This window comes from Pinus tabuliformis, chromosome 5_1 (assembly GCF_031772625.1).
Source record: "Pinus tabuliformis cultivar Carrire ecotype Pingquan chromosome 5_1, CPIR1, whole genome shotgun sequence".
In the NCBI taxonomy this organism is placed as follows: domain Eukaryota; kingdom Viridiplantae; phylum Streptophyta; class Pinopsida; order Pinales; family Pinaceae; genus Pinus; species Pinus tabuliformis.
This window is the reverse complement of record NC_142305.1, coordinates 720420603-720440998: the sequence shown is the minus strand read 5'-3', so window position 1 is coordinate 720440998 and position 20396 is coordinate 720420603. Positions and strand designations below refer to the sequence as shown.

Below are 20396 nucleotides of genomic sequence, written 5' to 3'. Positions count from 1 at the left end.
AATGGGTAGTACAAGCCATAAAAACAGAAAAAACTCTAAACCACCTACTTATCAATGAACTCCTAACTAATCACCCAAGGAGCATATGAGACAAACTCATTAACCCAACCATCTAAAGCACAATATATATTCCATAATGCTAATTTTGCAACAATATAATATTATTATATATTTATTGGCAAATGTTATCTTCTTGTATATCAAAATACTTAGCAACAAACAAATTTCACAACACACTTATCTCATTTAATTAGCATATAAATTACATTTCTCTATGGTAGAAAGTTTGCATAGGTAAGTTGTAACAAAAAATCATAGAAGCCATGAACACAACCAAAGCCTAGGACACCTTAGCTTAGGTGCAAGATAGGATAATGGAGATAAGAAAATTGGTCATAACTAGTCATAGATTGGTCGTAACTTAGGCTACCAAGTATTGCTCATTTGTATCAAACTCTCTCTTGTTCATCAAATGCAATTTTTCTTGAAGACAATAAATTTAAATGAAAAAAACATCTTGAACAATGGAAAATGAAACATTAAATACAAAATTAATAATCAAAATTCATTTATTTGAACTTTCAAAAAAATTACAAAGATATGAAATGGGCTTGCTCAATGAGACAAACCTTTTTACAAGTTTATTTCAAAACCTGAAATGTGTTCCATCCAAGCAAGAATGTCTAAGCATTACATGGCATGTAGAAGAGCATCCAATGTCTAGATGCTCCTCAATAGGTCATGAGCATCCAATCATTACTTTCACCATTGATGAGCATATGGACTCTCTTCAAACAAGGGGAATATCTCATGGGCATTCTTGAAATAGCTATATAGCTAGTTAAGGATGTTGAGAACTTGTTGTAGTCGCTGAAACAGCCACCAAATTTTCGACATTTTAAAAATTCGGAGTCCCCCCATTATTAAATTTTAAAGGAATAAGTTCCTTAAATTTTTCTAACCCTCTTTTACTTGGCAAAATCTTGCATAAAGCTTCATCGCATCTTAGCTCAGAAACTTTCGACTAGTCGCAATCGCACATTGCACTTACAATTCACTCCGCACAGTTTCCCAACCTAGCCTGCGCAATCACAATTCGCAAGGCTAAAATGCACTAAAGAAGTTTCTCACGCTACCTTAACCCAAGTCGCATTTCCTCTTGCAAGAGCGCATTTATTGCACCTATCATCACACGTGTGAGCAAAATCTATATATATGGGCACCCCCCCATGTCATTTTCACCATGCCATTTGCTCTAAAACCTTTGAGTGCTCAACACAAAATTCTCCGAGAGATATTTCTCTACTGCTGCGACTTGCAATTGAGACTGAGTGTTGGACTAAGGTAGGTGGCATATCTTTCCTTTCTTTTCTGCAATTTTGTCTTTTGTGTCTGTGTCTTTCCACATTCCATGGCATTTCGCATTTTCATAATCAATTGTATATATACCTACATTTAGGCAATGTTTCAAACTCTTTTCTTCATACCACCTGAGCCTGACCTTGTTCAACACTTAGCCATTTTTCTGCTTTGCTCAATCATTAGCCATTTTTCTACTTTGCTCTATTGCATCGACGCAATCTAGTGTAGTAAAGTTCTACCCTCATCTACTACGATTTTTCCCGTCGCCGATAACTTTCCTTCTTAGTCCTTGCCCTTGCAACTCGCGACTGCGATTAACCTTAACCACTCTTTCTTCTATCGCTCTTACTCATTAAAATTTGCAATTGTGATTAACACTGAATATTTGTTTCCTTTTATCGCATTCTACTCCTGACAATCGCATTCACGCAACCTATCTGTTCATCCCTTTTGATCGCATTCTATCACTATAGATCGTGATTGCGCTTAATAGATTTCACTCGAGCTTGCAATTCCTGATTGCGATTAATACTGATAATCAACTCTCATTATCGCATTCGCGCAATTTAGTCTCTAACCCCTCTTCATTGCATTCTACTACTGCTAATCCCGACTATGCCCAAAGAGTCTAGCCTCAGCCTGTAAATTGTGATTGCGCTAATCGCATTCTACCATCCTACACTGCGACTAAGACCAACGCATTGTGTTTTTATAGATTGCACCACTCAACATAATAGTAAACAAATTTATGTTTTTGGGTTAACAATGGATGTTGCAATGAACATTTTTGAAATGTCAGGCACAGTTGATCTCCATTGTTTTAGTATATCATCATCCACAAGAGGTGGCACTAACTACAAGGAAAAGACCTGTGACAGATGTGGCAGACAGTAGTATTGAGAAGGTGGTTGAAAGTCCAAGAAATAGAGTTCCTATATTTAAGGATACTATTTATTACATAGACAAGTCAGTGCCTTTACCATGGCCAGAAGTATATAGAGCATTCTCAAGAAAGGAGATTCCAGGAGATGAAGAGGATCGTAATGTTTGTATTAATATTAAAAAGTATCGATTTCATAAGTTGGCAGCTCATACACCTGTCTTTCCTTGTGCTGAGACTATTGAAAGGATCCTACAGCAAACTAATGATGAGAATATGATATTCAAAAGCATCCATGGTGCACCATTGGCATCATACCAGTCAAGGGACATTGTTGTATATTATAAGATGGACCCACCTCAAGATTATCTCAGCCCAAGATGGTATTGTGATTTCAAGAATCCTACTAAGGATATTCTCAAATCGTGGTGGCAAGAACCCAGCAATTTCAGGCAGAAGTCTAGTGGGATTTAAAAAACTAAATCGCTTAGAAAAGTGTATCAATTGTTGATGGCAACGTGCTGCAGAGGCTGTGGAAGAGAATATGTTGAGTACTTAGAAGAAACATAGGTTCCCATTGTTGCCACTCAAACTAGCAGGGGTCCAAGGAGGGCTTCCTAGAGAGCAACTACAAGGTCAAGTGGCAACAATGGAGCAATAGCCCACTATCACCTTAGTGAAAGCTCCCTACTCTTTACGGACTTTCACCGATGGGAGGAGTCCTGGTATTTGGGAAATCACTAGGGGAAATATATCAATGGTGTAAAGGTAGTGATTCCAAAAGCCTATTCAAAGGAGAGACTCTAATAATAGGGATTGCTTGCTTTTGAAGCAAGATGGATGGCTCTCCAAAAAGGGCTAAAAGGGGACCTATACCTAGGGTTTAGAGATCTAAGAATCCTAAAAGAATAGGGTTTCTAAGCAATCCTTGTGAAAAAGGAGTAACAAGGTTGCGGGACCACAATGAAGCCCTAGTGGACCCAAACGAAGTCAAGGGTTTGGGATTGAACTTCACACAAATGGACCTGACCAAGTGAGGGAGGAAAAAAGGATCAAAGAGATAGAATTTGACTTGGATTCTCAATGCAATGACCCTTAATGAAGCAACTAACCAAAGGAAACCTAGGGAGAAATGGTTCCTGAGCCAAGGCTTGGGATGACTTGAGATTCCACCGCCGAAATGGCTTGAGAATTGGAGGACCTCACGAGGACACACCAACGCAGTTCTTGACCAAGTTTCATCAACTTTGGATGGCTAAAATGGATTTTGTGTGATGCCCTAGGAAGCCTACTAGGGTTAGGGCTTAGAAAGAGAAAAAGAGGTGAGAAAGATGTTCGTTTTGGTGACCACCTAGGACTACACCAGTGCCTGGCCTATTGGGAGAATGGAGTCAATGAGATTCAATGTTTAGAGATGCTTATGCCCAATCAAGGAGTTCCCCAACAACTTCACATGGCCCTAGAAGCAGCAACTAGGTTACTGGGGAATTTTATACTTCTTTGGTGTTGCAATTGATGACTTATCAAGGCAATTATGAACAATCATATACCCCTAGGACAATCATTCACTATACTTTGCATGAACATATGAAAAAGCCCTCACAAAGACAAGGTAAACAAATTCGCATTTCATTTAAGGTAGCTACACCAGCTTCATGAGCGAAAATTTTCCATACATTATACAAGTGCAAGACATGAGAAATAAACCATGAAAAGACACTTACAAGAATAGTGAAATCTTCCAATCATCAATAGAGACAAAAATTGAAGCTCCAAGATTAAAGACAAGCTCTTCCAAACATCGAAATGCATCAAGATTCCAATTCGTCCATCAATAAGGCTAGTGAAATTCTCAAGAAGAAAAACAAGTCCAAATCCAAGTGTTGATCAAATGAAATGATCATCACAACAATATATATCCTCCCTAAGGGGTTTGATTTGCCTAATAATGGCCCAACTAATAAAATAATCTGCAAAATAACATTCCTTGGTCATAAGACCACCAGGATAGCTCCATAATACAAAAATAAGCCTCTCAAGAGGGCAAAATAATAGATACAATAGGTCAAAGGGCCATTAAGGAGGCCTAGTGGAGTCCAATGCCTGCCAAGACGAATGAATCGGCTCCAAACATAGTGATAAAGGGGGTGGCCCTTTGATATCTAAGCAAATGACCTATGGTGTCACCAAGTGGCTATGGGGGCACAAAACATCCTCATGGGTCTCCAAATGGATCGAACAAGCCTGTATCCCATCTGTTAGGGTTGGAAAAACGATGCGAGCCCTCCCATTGTATCATATGACGAGACAAATCCTCATCTGGACCCTAGATCAGCTGCCAAGTGTGTGGTGTAGGGGTGGAGCCGGCTGGGCAAGGTGGTCTAGGTGCATCATCATTGTCCAATAGGTGGAACACGAGCAAGCAATGAGTGAAACTAAAGGATCTCATGAAGTGGCAATCCGCTCTCTGCTATGGTAGAGACCCGTGCCTCTCAACGCTCACACTACAAATGCCAATATGACCCTCTAAAAAGCTTGGACCCCGTATAGGGAGACCAAACCCCAAATGAAGACCCACCTGCAATCTTGTATAAGATCCAATGCATCCCCTCACCTTCCAAATGTTGAAAAGTGTAACTAGGTTCGGTCTTCATAATGACATGTAATTGTGACTCTTGTAAATGATGTAATGAAGAAAAATAAAATTATTATTGTAAGCCTTGCTTCATGGGTTTCATGAACAAGTGATTTTATTTTAGATGGCTCCCATTAAGAGCCTTAGGATTTGTCATTAAGGTCAAAGAAATTAATGTCATGTATGAAGAGTTCTTCTTGAGCATGTGTAAAATGTATATGAGTCAATTAAGTGTCTAGAAAGCCCTCCAAAAGACAAGCACGGTTCTCCTCTCTTGAAGTCGGCCTCCAAACAAAGTAAAGATCACGTCGGCCTACCTTATGAAGTCACATTGGTTCACATGGTTCATGTCGGCTTAATATGACAAGCAAACCACTATAAATAGGTGTGAAGGCACCTCGCATTAGTCAAGCACACAGATTCGGATTTCTTCTGAAGTTTCGGTGATGAAGTATAGAAGACAGTTTGGTGATATCTCTGTGTTTTTGTATGGGTAAGACAGAGATAAAAATCGGATCTTTGGCACAGTAAGAGAGTTCGGATTCCTCTGAGATTTTCGGAGGATGATCACTGTCAACAGCTTAGATATTTTTTGGATGGAGAACAGTGATGGGCTCAGACCTCTAGTACAGTCATCAAGCAATTCGGATCACTAGCTTTGGTGGTGAGTCACAGTCAAGTAAATTTAGATATCATTGCAGTAAGAAATTCAGAAGCCTCTCTATGGTTTCATAAGAACAATAGCTGTGAAGATTTTGTGGTTCGACCTCTATTACAATCATCAAAGAAAAGGGACTCGGTGAAGGAACAGTGAAGTATACCTCTATCTCGGTGCAGTAAGATCTCATTAATAACATAACAGTTCGTTGTAACTACAATTTGTATTATCTTTGTGGTGAAGATCTCGGTGTCAAATCAATGGTGAAGATCTCAGTATCAAAGCAGTGGTGAAGATCTCGGTGTCAAGGCAATGGTGAAGATCTCGGTGTCAAGAATGAAAGATCTCAGTGTCAAGGCAGATCTCGGTATCCAAACAATGATGAAGATCTCGGTGGAAGTGGAGTCAAGAAGAGGACTGTCAAGAGAACGTGTGTCTTGGTCTTGGAGTGGCTACTAGGTCAAGGGTCTTGGTCTTGGTATTCATCAATTGGAATCTCTATAATAAGAATTTATGTGGGTTTTCCTCTTAAAGAGTGAGAGGTTTTGGCCCTAGCTGATACCCTGCACGCTGTGTCTCTAGTCTATTTATGTTCATGCATTAGTCACTGTTTGATGAAGAAGAATACTAATAATCTAACATGAAGAAGATCCTAATCGGAACAAGTAAAAAGCATTCACAAACAGTCACTAATAGAAGAGAAATCATCTTATGCCAATGCCCTAGATTTCTCAATACCGAAATAGTTTTAAAAACCAAAACTAGTGAACAGACCGGTCCACCTAATAAACCGGGTTTCAAACCAAGACTAGTTAGATCTCAATGAACCGGTTTTTAAAAAAATACATGAAATAAATAATTTTTAATGAAAAAAATTATTTTTAAGATTTAAAACCATGATTCCAAACCAATAGAGACAAAATATGCAAAGTTTGCTCATTTATATACCATGTAAAGGTGAATATCTCAAAATGGAACCAAGTGCAATACATATCATCGACAAAATACATAAGCAATGAGGCTCTAAATGGCCTATAAAGTCCAAAAACAATGCAACAAGCTATGGGGCCATTGGCCTACAGTCTACTACAAGACTACAACTTTACTGGTACATATCAATGATCAACATGATCATACCTCATCACGATCATTCCTCTATAGTGTTTTTTACCCACTCCACTTTGCCTATGTCCTCAAGCATGAGGTCTATGCAATGTATAGCACATGGAGTCCAAAATATGGTCTTATATTTGGACTCAAGCATCTTTCCAGCAAGAACATAGTTTGAGGCATTATCTGTGATGACCTGCACAACATTTTGCTCCCCCACTTCCTGAATAATCTCATCCAAAAGCTCAAATAGAAGGGTTGCATCCTTCACCTTATCAGATGCATCAACTGATCTCAAAAACATGGTTCCTTGAGGGCAAGAAACAATGAAACTATCTCCAAAATAGCGCCAAGTCCAACTCCAAGCCTCTAAGATGACTACTCCAACAAAAACTCAACACTCTCTAAGCTCCCAATGAAACTCACAAAAACTCCAAATGAGATGTGTGAGGCAAATGAGGAGGGTGACCTCCTTTTATTGGCTTGGAGAGGGTGTTTTTGGAGGCAAACAACCCTTAGTTTCCCTCCAAACCACCTAAGAAGCTTCCAAAAACCAGCCCAGTAGGTCCGCGACGGCCGTGGCAACGAACCGTCCGGTTTACCCATAAATCAGTTGGTTTCGTCATAAACTAGCCAGTTAGGTCCGGTTTTTGTGAAAAATCAGCGAAATGGTGGCATAAACTTGGTTTTATGGCCAGTCCGGCTAGCTTTGCCAATGAACTGGACGGTTTGACCGGTTTCCGATTTATACCGGTTGGTTTTTAAAATTATACAATTCCAATACAACCAAACATTAGTGCAATTGAGTAAATGAGCTTAGAAATCATGGAACCAAGTGGACATTTCACATTGGCATGCCCTTCCATAATGGGCGTCGAAATATACAAGTGTTTCCAAGTTCAAGAAGAAGGTTAACCAAGGACCCTATTAGGTGGTTTCAACCTCTAAGGGGGGTGACATTTCCATGGTACATCCATCAAATGGTAGGTGGTATGTGAAATAATGATGGAAAGGAGTGGGGCATTAGGGGAAGGCTTCAAGCCACATGCCACTAAACAAGGGTAGCTGAAATAAGGGAATTCCACACTTGGGTATATGAATGTAGGAGGGAGCAATCGTGGTACATGAATTACCCTAGCCATTGTTTTTCTACCCTTCTTCATATGTATTTTGCCTTTTATAGATTTTTCTTCTGTAACTGTTGGACATTGGATAAACCAACACTCCCCATGTCTTTCGCGACATGGACTAACCGCCTCTCGTGGATCCTTATCTTTGTCTATGCGATTGTTAACTAACACCTGCGGTTTTGGTCTAACAGCAATCGTGATTCCCAACAAGTGGTATCAGAGCGTAGGTCACGAATTCGATACACACCCAACTCGCATTGGGGGGGACACTGTTGGACAATGGATAAACCAACGCTCCCAGTGTGTTTTGCGACAAGGACTAATCGCCTCTCTCGGATCCTTATCTCTGGCGATGCGATCCTTGACTAACACCTGCGGATTTTGGTCTAACAGCAATCATGATTCCCAATAGTAATTGCACGAGGCTCCAAGGGATGAGAGCATGATATGTAAGATATAGCAGTGAATACCCCCCTTAAAGTGAGACAGTTCATCACCCACCAGGGGTTGGGACAATCATGGGTTCCTTAATGATGGAAGGGGCCCTAAGAACCAAGGTAATGGTCACGATGATAGGGATAGAACTCATATTTGGATTTTGCCCACGTGCTAAATTTGTATGCCCTGGCCATCTTTTGCATTTTATGGTACATTTCCTGTTGAGAGTGGCCAAATTATGCTTTTTTTCTTTTCTTTTAGCTGCATCAACCTCTGGGACATCGTTCCAGGATCAACCCAAGGTGAGGACAAGTGGAGGGGGAGGCTAACTCCTTGTGGACCCAATGGACAAATATGGACCCAGATGGGCAATATGGTGAATGGGGTTATAATGAGCAGAGGGGAGTGATGTATATGGTGTCGGGAAGTGATACCACGCAAACCAAAATCAGGGTTTCCCATGTAGTGCCACCCCTAAAGCTAGTAGCCAATAAAGGAGATCCCACGGGACTAAGATACAAGGTTAACCATCAAGTTGGACAGAGGAGACAAAAGTGTAAACCAAGCCAGCTCTTTCCACTGAATCCCCCCACTAATCCATGCCCAAAGGTCTCCATGATAAGTAAACAAAAATACCCAACTACACAATAAAAATCCATACCTTCGAGGTTGGGAGGCCCACCTTCAAACATACGGCCCACCTTCAAACATACGATCATAACAGATGGACGAGGGAGCATATGGCTAGCTCAAGTTGCGGAGATAGTGGCACATCGAGCTATCCAGTGGCTGCAAAGCGCTACTGGCTATCGGCTGAGGACCATATAGGAGAAAAAAATTCTCCTATGGATACTACCCACTGGTGGTGGGTCACATCTGGCTCCAACTGGGACATGATCTCTCAAAAGAGTGCACAAACATACTCGAACGGGGAGGTCATGAGAACACGAGCAATCTCTTGGGACTGCAGAGCTGTTACCTGCACATATCAAAGACCAAGCACACGGGGCAATATGTTTTTGTGGCATCTTATGATCGCCCATGATTATATTAGGCCATAAAAATTGACAAGAAATAAAATTTACTCTAAATGCAATTTTAATCTAAATGCATCTAATCTAACATGATAACAGAATATGATGTTAGTTCTAATAAGAAAATCAATGTGCAATGCATCCTACCCTAACATGCATATCATTTCAGGAAAATACTAAGTGTAATCATAGAGCCAGTGCAACCAAGATATCATTAGATCATTATAAATATGCCTGCCTATATGATTACTCATGCGGTAGATCCCAAAGCCAATGTAGACACAATCACATGGAGGATGATGCGAGTGGGAGGAGGGAAAGTATGATATCCATATGACGTAGAAAGGAGTCTTGGATGAGGGGAAGGACACCCTTTTTAGAGATCCAAAGCCTTTCTTGCTGACACAAAATGGATGAATGAATGACCAAGCTCAAGAACTCCCTATAATGATCATTGTTCATAATATTATGCTTTGTGGATGCCACAAGGTCATGGTGGGAGGGGATGTTGGAAAATGCAACTAGGCTTGGTCTTCATTAATGCATTTGAGCCATCATGAAATGTACTTGTCAAAAGAATAAAGAAAAGATTTTTTATTATTGTATCAATGACTTATTAAAGCATGATTTTCATGCTTGGGTCATCATTATATTAGTAAAGGTCCCAATTGTGGACTCCTAGGATTAATATTGAGTCTATAGAGTCATTGTACATTTAAAGAGACCCTTCTTGGGCTTTTGAATAATGTAAAAAGGTTTACTATTGAGTCAAATATAATTTATGTAACCTCCACACCAAGTCGGCCTAAGAACACTAATTCGACCTCAATTGGACCCTATACATAGAAGGAAGTCAAATTCATTTGAAGCATCTCCTCTCAAGCTAGTTCGATATCTCTAAGGAAGTTGGAGAAGTGAAAAGTAGGTAAAAGAAGTCTAAAGGAAGTGCGAGTTGGGTAAAGTCCAAGGAGAAGAAGAAGGTTTGGTTTTTGTCTAGGTTGAAGAGTCTCAAAGAATAATATTGAAGGAAGAGAATTTTTTACTGGGTTTTCCCCTTGAGGGGGGTTTTGCCCTAGCATAGTGCCTACATCTTGTGTCTTTTGTTTTGTGATATTCATACACACATAATATGGTAATTGCTTGATGAAAGATAAGATAATAAAGAAGTAAAAGAAGCCAACATAACTCACAAGTAATTATCAAGTAAGAGGAATCAAACCCTAATCTACTTGTATTGATTTCTCAACATGGTTTCAAAGCTAAGGTCAGGAAAAGTTGAAGATCACTTTGTTGGCATGGATTCTCCCTCTTTGATAAACTACATGAAAATGGGTATCAACATTGTTGGAAGCTGGATCAAGAAGGTCATCTACTACTTATTCAACAAGGTCAAAAGTCAAGGGTTTTTGGCTACTCTTACAGGTTCTCTTAGTGATGACAATGCATGGATCATTGATAGTGGAGCATCAAGACACATGATAGGAGAAAGTAAACCACTACATACACTATCAAAGGAGCCATCTTCTCATGTAGTGGAATTGGATGACAACAAAAGCTATGTTGTTAGAGGTTGGGATCAACATCGTTGAAGCTAGAAAATGGATCAAAGTTGCACCTCAACAACATACTATATGTTCCAGGTTTGAAAAAGAATTTTCTTTCTATTTCTTGTTTAGAAGATAAAGGGGATAGAGTTGCTTTTGTTGATGGAAAAGTATTGGTTTGGGGAAAAGACTCTAGCATTGATAAAGCTAGGGTTATTGGAGTTCGTGAAGGAAGTCTTTATAGAGTTATTACACCACCTCCTCAAGCTTTGGTTCACATGGAGATCAATCCCATTGAGCTATGGCATAGGAGGTATGGTCATCTACATTATAAGGTCATCCCTACTCTTAGTCAATTGGTTCATGGCATCCCCAATATGAAGTTAGATCATGAAGGTGTGTGCAAGGGATGCTCTTTGGGAAAACATACAAGAAATCCATTTCCGAATAGTGAAACTAGGTCTAAAGAGATATTAGACCTCATTCATTCTGATGTGTGTGGGCCCATGTCTGACAAATCACTTGGAGGTCATCTCTACTATGTAACATTCATTGATGACCATTCTAGAAAGACATGGCTCTACCTTCTCAAAACAAAAGATGAAGTATTTGAAAAGTTCAAAGAGTTTAGGTCCAAAGTGGAAACCCTAACTGAAAGAAAGATAAAAACTCTAAGGTCCGACAATGGTGGGGAATACACTTCTAAGGAATTGATTGCATATTGTAAGGAAGTAGGAATTAAGAGGGAGCTCATTGTTCCCTATTATCCCAAACAAATGGAGTCGCCGAATGGAAGAATAGGTCAATTGAAGAAGGCATTCGAACTATGTTCCTTAATCAAGACCTATCAAAATTCTTATGGGGAGAAGCAGCAATGACAGTCATGTACATTCAAAATAGAGGACTATGTAACATTCATTGATGGCCATTCTAGAAAGACATGGCTCTACCTTCTTAAAACAAAAGATGAAGTATTTGAAAAGTTCAAAGAGTTTAGGTCCAAAGTGGAAACCCTTACCGAAAGAAAGATAAAAACTCTAGGGTCCGACAATGGTGGGGAATACACTTCTAAGGAATTGATTGCATATTGTAAGGAAGCAAGAATTAAGAGGGAGTTCATTGTTCCCTATTATCCTGAACAAAATGGAGTGGCCGAAAGGAAGGATAGGTCAACTGAAGAAGGCATTCGAACTATGTTCCTTGATCAAGACCTATCAAAATTCTTATTGGGAGAAGCAGCAATGACAGTCGTGTACATTCAAAATAGACGTCCTCATAAAACTCTTAATAATATAACACCCGAAGAAGTATTCACAAGAAAGAAGCCAAGTGTGGATCACTTCGGAATCTTTAGAATTCCAACATACATCCATGTTCGAAAGGACAAGCGAAAGAAGTTGGATTCTACAAGTATCAAGGGAATATTCATTGGATATAGTCTCTCCTCAAAAGCATATAGAATCTACATTAAGGAAGGAAGACATATCGAAGTAAGCAGGGATGTCATATTCTATGAAAATCAAGCCTACAAGAAATCAAAGGATGTTTCTATTGACTCTGATGACGAAGAAGTTCCAATATTTGAAGAAGAAGAAGATCATCATGAAAACCCTACTACAAATCAAGAAGAAGAAGATCATCATGAAAACCCTACTACAAATCAAGAAGAAGAAGATCATCATGAAAACCCTACTACAAATCAAGAAGAAGAAGAAGGACCAAGTGAGCCTATTCAATCCGTGGTCATCCCAATCACAAGGAAATGGCCAAATTGGTTAAAAGCTACATTAGAAGATGTTGAAGGACATGAAGCTGTGAAAAGAACCTTCAGGGAAAGTAAAAGACCGAAGAGATATTCTGGTTATGCTGCATATATGACAAAGTTAATTGAAGTTGAACCATCTACATTCAAAGAAGCTGCTCATCAAGAGGTTTGGAAGAAAGCGATGCAAGAAGAATATCAATCCATCATGAAGAATGGGGTTTGGGAAATCGTTCCTAGACCTAGTGACAAATCGGTTGTCACCTCCAAATGGATCTATAAGATCAAACATGTTGTTGATGGAAGTATAGACAAGTACAAAGCTAGATTCGTTGCAAGGGGTTTCTCTCAAAAGGAAGGCATTGATTATGAAGAAACCTTTGCACCCACAACAAGGTACACTACCATTAGATCTTTGGTTTCATTGGTTGCTACAATGGGTTGGAATATCCATCAAATGGATGTGAAGACCACATTTCTGAATGGGACCATTGATGAGGAAGTGTATATCGAACAACCCGAAGGCTTTGAAGTTAATAGCAGGGACTCTCATGTTTGCAGACTTAAGAAGGCCCTATATGGTTTGAAGCAAGCACCTAGGGCATGGTATGCAAGGATGGATGCATATCTACTTAGAATTGGGTTTGTAAAGAGTTCTGTTGATCCGAATCTCTACATCAAGGTCGTGAATAATGAGCCTGTCATTATTCTACTATATGTGGATGATCTATTCATCACAGGTGTAGAGCGAAGAATTCAAGAATGCAAGAAGATGTTGGCAACTGAATTTGAAATGAAGGATCTAGGACTGATGCACTATTACCTGGGTCTAGAAGTATGGCAGAGACCTGGTGAGATATATTTGGGGCAAGGAAAGTACATCATCAAGTAGTTGCAGAAATTCTAGATGATGGATTCCAAGCCGATGACTACTATGATCACAAATCTCAAGAAGTTGAGGGGCTTTGACTCTAGTCTCGTAGATCCTAACTCTTATCGTAAGTTGGTGGGCTCCCTAATGTATCTGGTAAACAATATGCCAAATATATGTTTTGCAGTAAACATGCTTAGTCGGTTTCAGTTGGAGCCTTGTCATGATCACTGGATAGCTACCAAACACATATTGAGATATCTTCGTGGAACTATACATCACTACCTAAAGTATGAAAGTAAGGAAGTCACGCTGATTGGCTTCACAGATTCTGATTGGGGTGGCAGTGAGACCGATGGAAGGAGCACTACCAGAGGATGTTTTAGTCTGGGAGCTGCTATGATCTCATGGATGAGTAGGAAGCAAGGTCCTATTGCTTTAAGTGGTGTTGAGGAAGAATATGTGGTTGCATGTGAAGTAGGAAAGGAGGTTGTTTGGTTAAGGAAGCTTCTAACAGATTTGTTCGAGAAGTCCTTGGGTCCTACTATGATTAATTGTGACTATCAAAGTTGTATCAAGATGTCTAGAGATCCCGTGTTTCATGCTAGAACAAAACATATCAACAATAAGTTCCACTTTATTGGTGCAGGATGGGATCATGAAGTTGGAGTATGTCTCAACAGATGAGCAGGTAACAAACATACTAACAAAGGCTCTTCCTAATAAGAAGTTTGAATATCTAAGTAACATGCTTGGTTTAGTTGATATCGCTGATTATATTGATGATAAGAGATTGGAAGAGATTTGTTGAGGCTTTGCGAGTGAAGCATTGCCTGGGAGAACATCTAGCCAGCACTTTCTGTTGATGTCTAGGTCCGAAAGTAGGGAGGGTGGCGTGGGTCGTAGAACTCTGACCATGGATATGCACCTAAGTCCCTGGGTTGGTGGTTAGCAAGTAAGCTTGATGGTACCTAGAGAGGCTGAAAGCTTGAGTCCACCTTATTCCCACTTGGATAGATTGCCCTAGTCAGGAATCTAGTTTGTGGCATTGCAGTGCCTAAATTGATGAGAGACCAATGGATAGATTGCCCTGGTCAGGAATCTAGTCCATGGCATTGCAGTGCCTAAACTCTTCATTGTTCATATAGTTTGAGATCTTTCATTGTATTTGTATATGATGAATACCTCCCTAGTTAAGAGGGAGTGTTAGAAAATGTAACTAGGTTTGGTCTTCATTAATGTATTTGAGACATCATGAAGTGTACTTGTCAAAAGAATAAAGAAAAGAATTGTTATTATTGTATCAACGACTTATTAAAGCATGGGTTTCATGCTTGGGTCATCATTATGTTAGTCAAAGTCTCCATTGTGGACTCCTAAGATTAATATTGAGTCTATAGAGTCATTGTACATTTAAAGAGACCCTTCTTGGGCTTTTGAATCATGTAAAAAGGTTTACTATTGAGTCAAATATAATTTATGTAACCTCCACACCAAGTCGGCCTAAAGGAGATCAAGTCGGCCTAAGGACACTAATTCGACCTCGCTTGGAGCCTATAAATAGAAGGAAGTCGAATTCGTTTGGAGCATCTCATCTCAAGCTAATTCGATATCTCTAAGGAAGTTGCAGAAGTGCGGAGTAGGTAAAAGAAGTCTAAAGGAAGTGTGAGTTGGGTCAAGTCTAAGGAGAAGAAGAAAATCGAAGTTTTGGAGCTACTCTCTCTCTGTTTCATGCCCTAGTTTGGGAGATCGAAGTCTTCCAAGTGTTGTTGTTGCCAGTTGCCGCCTAACACCGTAAGTTTTTGCATAGTCGAAGTTGCTGCGGTGGAAGTGTTGCTGCAAAGGGGTCGAAGATCTGGAAGGGTGACTTGGTGTGGAGGGAAGGTTTGGTTTTTGTCTAGGTTGAAGAGTCTCAAAGAATACTATTTAAGGAAGAGAATTTTTGACTGGGTTTTCCACTCAAGGGGGTTTTTCCCTGGCATAGTGCCTACATCTTGTGTCTTTTGTTTTGTTATATTCATACACACATAATATGGTAATTGCTTGATGAAAGCTAAGATCATAAAGAAGTAAAAGAAGCCAACATAACTCACAAGTAATTATCAAGTAAGAGGAATCTACTTGTATTGATTTCTCACAGTGTTGCGGGGGAGCGCCCCTCCACCCCTCTCGATCCCGCTCCCAGTCTGTGCTCCAGGCGGGAGCGACTCGAGAGCGGGTCGGGAGCGCGCTCCCTAAAAAAAATTCCGCTCCCTGGTTTTTTTCAAATCGACAGAGGGAGCGTCGCTCCCGACAGAGGGAGCGTCGCTCCCGACAGCGGTGAGCGACGCCCGAGAAAAACGCGCGAACAATATATATATATATATATATATATATATATATATAGATATAATTTGTCGGAACAACTTAAAAAAAAAAAAAAAAAACACGATTTGTGTGAAAATAAAGTGAGGGAGGGAGGGAGGGAAAGAATATAAATAGACCCTCCCTCATTCATTTCATCATTGCTTGAGAGTGAGAGAGTGAGGAGCAAGGAGAGAGCAAGAGAGAGTGAGGAGCAAGGAGCAAGAGAGTGAGAGAGCAAGAGAAAGCAAGGAGCAAGGGGAGATTGAAGAGCTTGCAAGGTGAGATTGGAGGCCAAAGAGGTAGGCTCTACAATAGAGTGTCTAGCAATTTTTTTTTAATGTTCATTCCTAAATAAATAAATATTTTTTTTTGTCTATTTCCCATTCCCATTCCATTTTTTTTAATTTTGCAGATTCAAAACTTCAAATTTCAAACATCATGGTTATATTTCTTGGCATTTTCTTCTTCTTGGTTCCTTTTTTGGTTATTATGGTGTTGGAGAGTAGGAAAATTTACTCAGATTTTTTAACTTTGACAATAAAATATTTTCCAGATCTGATTTTATGAACAACAGTACTCTGAGTTCACTAACTTTAAAATGCAACAGAAATAGAAACCATTTACACGGAAAATTTGACCCAGTAATTTACCCTGGAAACCCCAGTGGGGCAAATCCAGCGAACAAGTGATTCTTTTATTTCAACCCACACAGAAAGTAAACATGGAAATTATTACAGCAATTTATGAACATCTACTTGGCCCAAAAATCTGAGAAATTCACCCACAGAAATCTGCCTCGAACTGTGTGCCAAAAGAGCTCTGAACAATGTGATTTTCGAGGCACAAACACCTTGTCCATATTACTACACTGACTATACGGAATCTGTACGATACAATACAACAAGCTATTGTTGTCTCGTTGCCTGAAAACTGCTCCATTTCCTAGAACTCCGTGCCCAAAATCTATGTATGGGTTGCCTTGAAATGTGTGCCCTACCTCGCCCTCCTTGCTGCCCCTGTAATTTTCTCCTGCTACAATCTTTTTCCCTCCTCTTCAGCTCAAACCTTCACTTGTTCATGCAATGTGCATCTCTTCCTCTCCTTAGATTTGCTTTTATAACTTTCCAATCACTAAAAGCCTATCGCCAAAGTGATTGACGGTCAAGATTTAATCTTGATCAGTTAAGATGAACGATTGTAACTTAATCTCTCATTGACACAACTTAAGTCACCTTTTTCATTATATAGGAAAAGTCACTTTAACTTTATAAAATAAAGTTAATATCTAAAGAGCACATTTTCAGACACTTCCACATGCTAGACACAAAGCCAATGTAGAAGTACATGTCTGACCTACAACTTGCAACATTTCCAATGACTAAAACCCTATCTCCAAAGTGGTTGACGATCAAGATCTAATCTCGATCACATGAGATCAACGGTTGTGACTTAATCTCTCATTGACACAACTTAAGTCACATCTTAATCATTATAAAGTAAGAGTCACTTCATAAAATAAAGTTAATATCTAGAGTACATTTTCAGACACTTTCACATGCTAGACACAAAACCAATGTAGAAGTACCTATCTGAGCTACATCTTTCAGCACTCCCTCTTAGCGAGGAAGGTACTTCTAGAATAAACCCACTAGATCTATCTCCAATCCCAGCACGTCATCCGCATCTATAGCTACTCCCCATAAACAAGAAGACTTCCCTACTACTTGCTTTGAAATTTGCACGGAAGGCATATTTCTCCCAACCATGCTCCTATGAGTCTTAACTTGCTCCGGAGCATCCATCAATGTTAGCTCATAGCAATTGGTTATAACAGATCTATAAGAGGACTTTTGCCCATCTTCCAAATTAGAAAATTGAGTCCCTGGTCTCAACTCAATCTTCAGACGCCTCCTGCTCATTATTTGTCACCAACATCGATCCTTGATCAAAGATCCCCTTGGATCTACCTATAAGCTAGCCCTGCAAGTTGTACAACTTACCCTTCCTAACACCAAGCTTTATTGTTGTGTCCTAGGTAGCTCCCTCTGAACGTATGAATACTTGTCCTTTCTGGAACACAACATCATACCCTTTGTCCTCCAAATCTAAGACTAAAAGCAAGTTCTTCTTCATCTCTAGGACATATAACACCTCTGCCAACTTCAGCGATCCTCCTGATTCTAGCTTGAATAACACTGTTCCAACCACTTTCATTGCATTTATGGTACTCATAACAACTTTCACGTGCATGACTGAATCTGTCTCTGAAACACTAAGGAACACTTCCCTCGTTCTCGTCATATGGTGCACTATCCACAAACCATGCATCACTATCCACAAATCGGGCACTTCTAGCACTAGTGCCAGAAAGACAAACAACCACCAATGAGAACTCCTCAAATTTTGTTGCAAACTCATCAATCTTTGTTGATGTTGCAGGCTGTATTTCCCCTTTGTCTTTCTTTTTGTTTGGACACTGGCTCGCATATTATCTTGGTTGGTGACATGCAAACCACTTGACCTTGTTCATGTCCTTCTTCTTCCCATCATGAGAGGATCCTTCCTCTCCCATGTTAAGTGTGGAAATCCCCTTGCCCTTTTTTGCATGACCCTAAAGAGCAACATTCTCCTCATCCCCTTCACCTTTTACCTAGTTGCCACATAGAACCTCCTCGCGAGTCTCGTCCTGGGTGAAGTCGTCCCACACAACCTATCCTAGGTTGGGAGATGCTCCTGTACCACGAGTCCCTTAACGAAGGTATCCCACCACTCTATAAAACCATTCAAAGCTGTCCTTACCAGTTTTAATTCTAACACGATCTCCCCTACTACAGCGAACTCATCTTGTACTTGAGATATCCGAGTGAGATAAGAAGAAACCATCTCAGTCTTAGGCACCTTGGTTCTCCTAAGTTTCTCTCTCAGCAGTGCACCATTTTACGTTTTTGGTTGTCACTTTGGTACAGTTTGGTCAATGCCTCTAACATTTCTTTGGCGGTTTTCTTCCCAGACACATGAGGAACTATGAGATCCTTCACTCCGTCCAGGATAATCCCCCTGGCTTTCACATCCTTCTTCTTATGGGTGCGGCTAGAAGTGTCGTATCAGTAGGAGTTATCTAAGTTTGATCTAAAGACTCCCATATCTTGTTCTCCTCTAACACCAACGCAATTCTCTCCTTCCAGATACTATAGTTAGACAACCCATCCAAATGATCATCAAACCTAAGATCGGTAGCCATCTTTGCCCAACTGATCAAACTCTACCAAAAATAACTTTTCTTTGATGAGGAAGATAATTGCTCTCGCAACACTCCACACCTATAAACCCTTGTGTCAAAAAAATTTGGTTTCCCTTTTAGAGATAGAGCTCTGATACCATGTTAATTTTTTTTCTTCTTTTATTTTCTCGAACTCAGATTTGATATACTATTCTAGTAAAAATTTGTACCCAGATTTGTAAACTCACAAAATAATATATTTTCCAGCTTTGATTTTATAAACAGCAATACATTGAGTTCACTAACTTTAAAATGCAATGGAAATAAAAACCATTTACATAGAAAATTTGACAGTGATTTACACTGGAAACCCCAATGGGGAAAATCAGCAAACAAATGATTCTTTTATTTCATCCCACAAAGAAAATAAATCTAGAAATTGGAAAATTGTGATTTGGAACATCCACAGTAATATTTGCATCTTGTTGACGTTTCGAATCCCATCGGGGATCCATCTTCAGGACAGAAATCTTGAGTGATAGATTGAAGGAGAAGCTTACCGATCTGAACCAGATAAATACCAATGCATAAAAACAAAAACAAAAAGCCGACTAATTTCACCAAAAAAAAAAAAAAAACTAAACTAAACCTAAGCCTACATGAAAATAAATTTATATTTATATGTAGTAATTTAAGTAATTTTTTTAATAAGAAATTTTAATTGCTTTTAATTTTATTTAATGACAAAGGTTTTTTATTATCTAAGAAAAACTTAAAATATCAAAATCATAAATTAATTTATTAATTTAATAAAACTATATTATTTAAAATGTAATAAATTAATAATTTTAATATACGATCTGCTCTGCAACCCTAATGGTCAGGCGGCCATGAGTTAGGCGACGCTAGGAAGAACCATAGACTGCAACAAGTGATAGACCCAAAAACCAAGAACCAGAAGAATATGACAGAAGAGGAGAGGAGGGGAGACGTCCCCTCCTATCGAGACGCGGCGGCAGGGGAAGGCCAGAACACCAGCAACCAGGCGGGAGAAACAAGAAAACCAGGACCTGTCCTTGGAGCACGATGGCAGGCAGGCAGCAGAGGCAAGTGTTTACCATGTGCGACAGAGAAACCAAGATTCATAATTCCGATGAACAAACTGGAGCAATACAGAAGCTACATGAAAGACCATGCGCTCATATGCAAGTTCATTGGAGTATGGCCGACAGAAAAGGACCTCACCAAATGGATCCAACAAAAATGGCAACCCCGAGGCCACATCGAGCTAAAGCTGGGAGCAAGAGGCTTCTTCACGGTAATATTCTCGAACCTGCAAGATAAAGAAAAAGTGTTTGAGAATGGCCCTTACTTTCATTATAATGATACTGGGAAGAATGCTATAA

The 20396-nt window shown here is 39.6% G+C and overlaps 1 protein-coding gene across 2 annotated transcripts in view; it reads right to left on the bottom strand.

Annotated features, from left to right (window-relative positions):
- The window catches only part of LOC149166945 (choline-phosphate cytidylyltransferase 2-like), a 156648-nt gene that overhangs the window by 102547 nt on the left and 33705 nt on the right, over nt 1-20396 (bottom strand). The gene's annotated exons all lie outside the window — the stretch shown is intronic.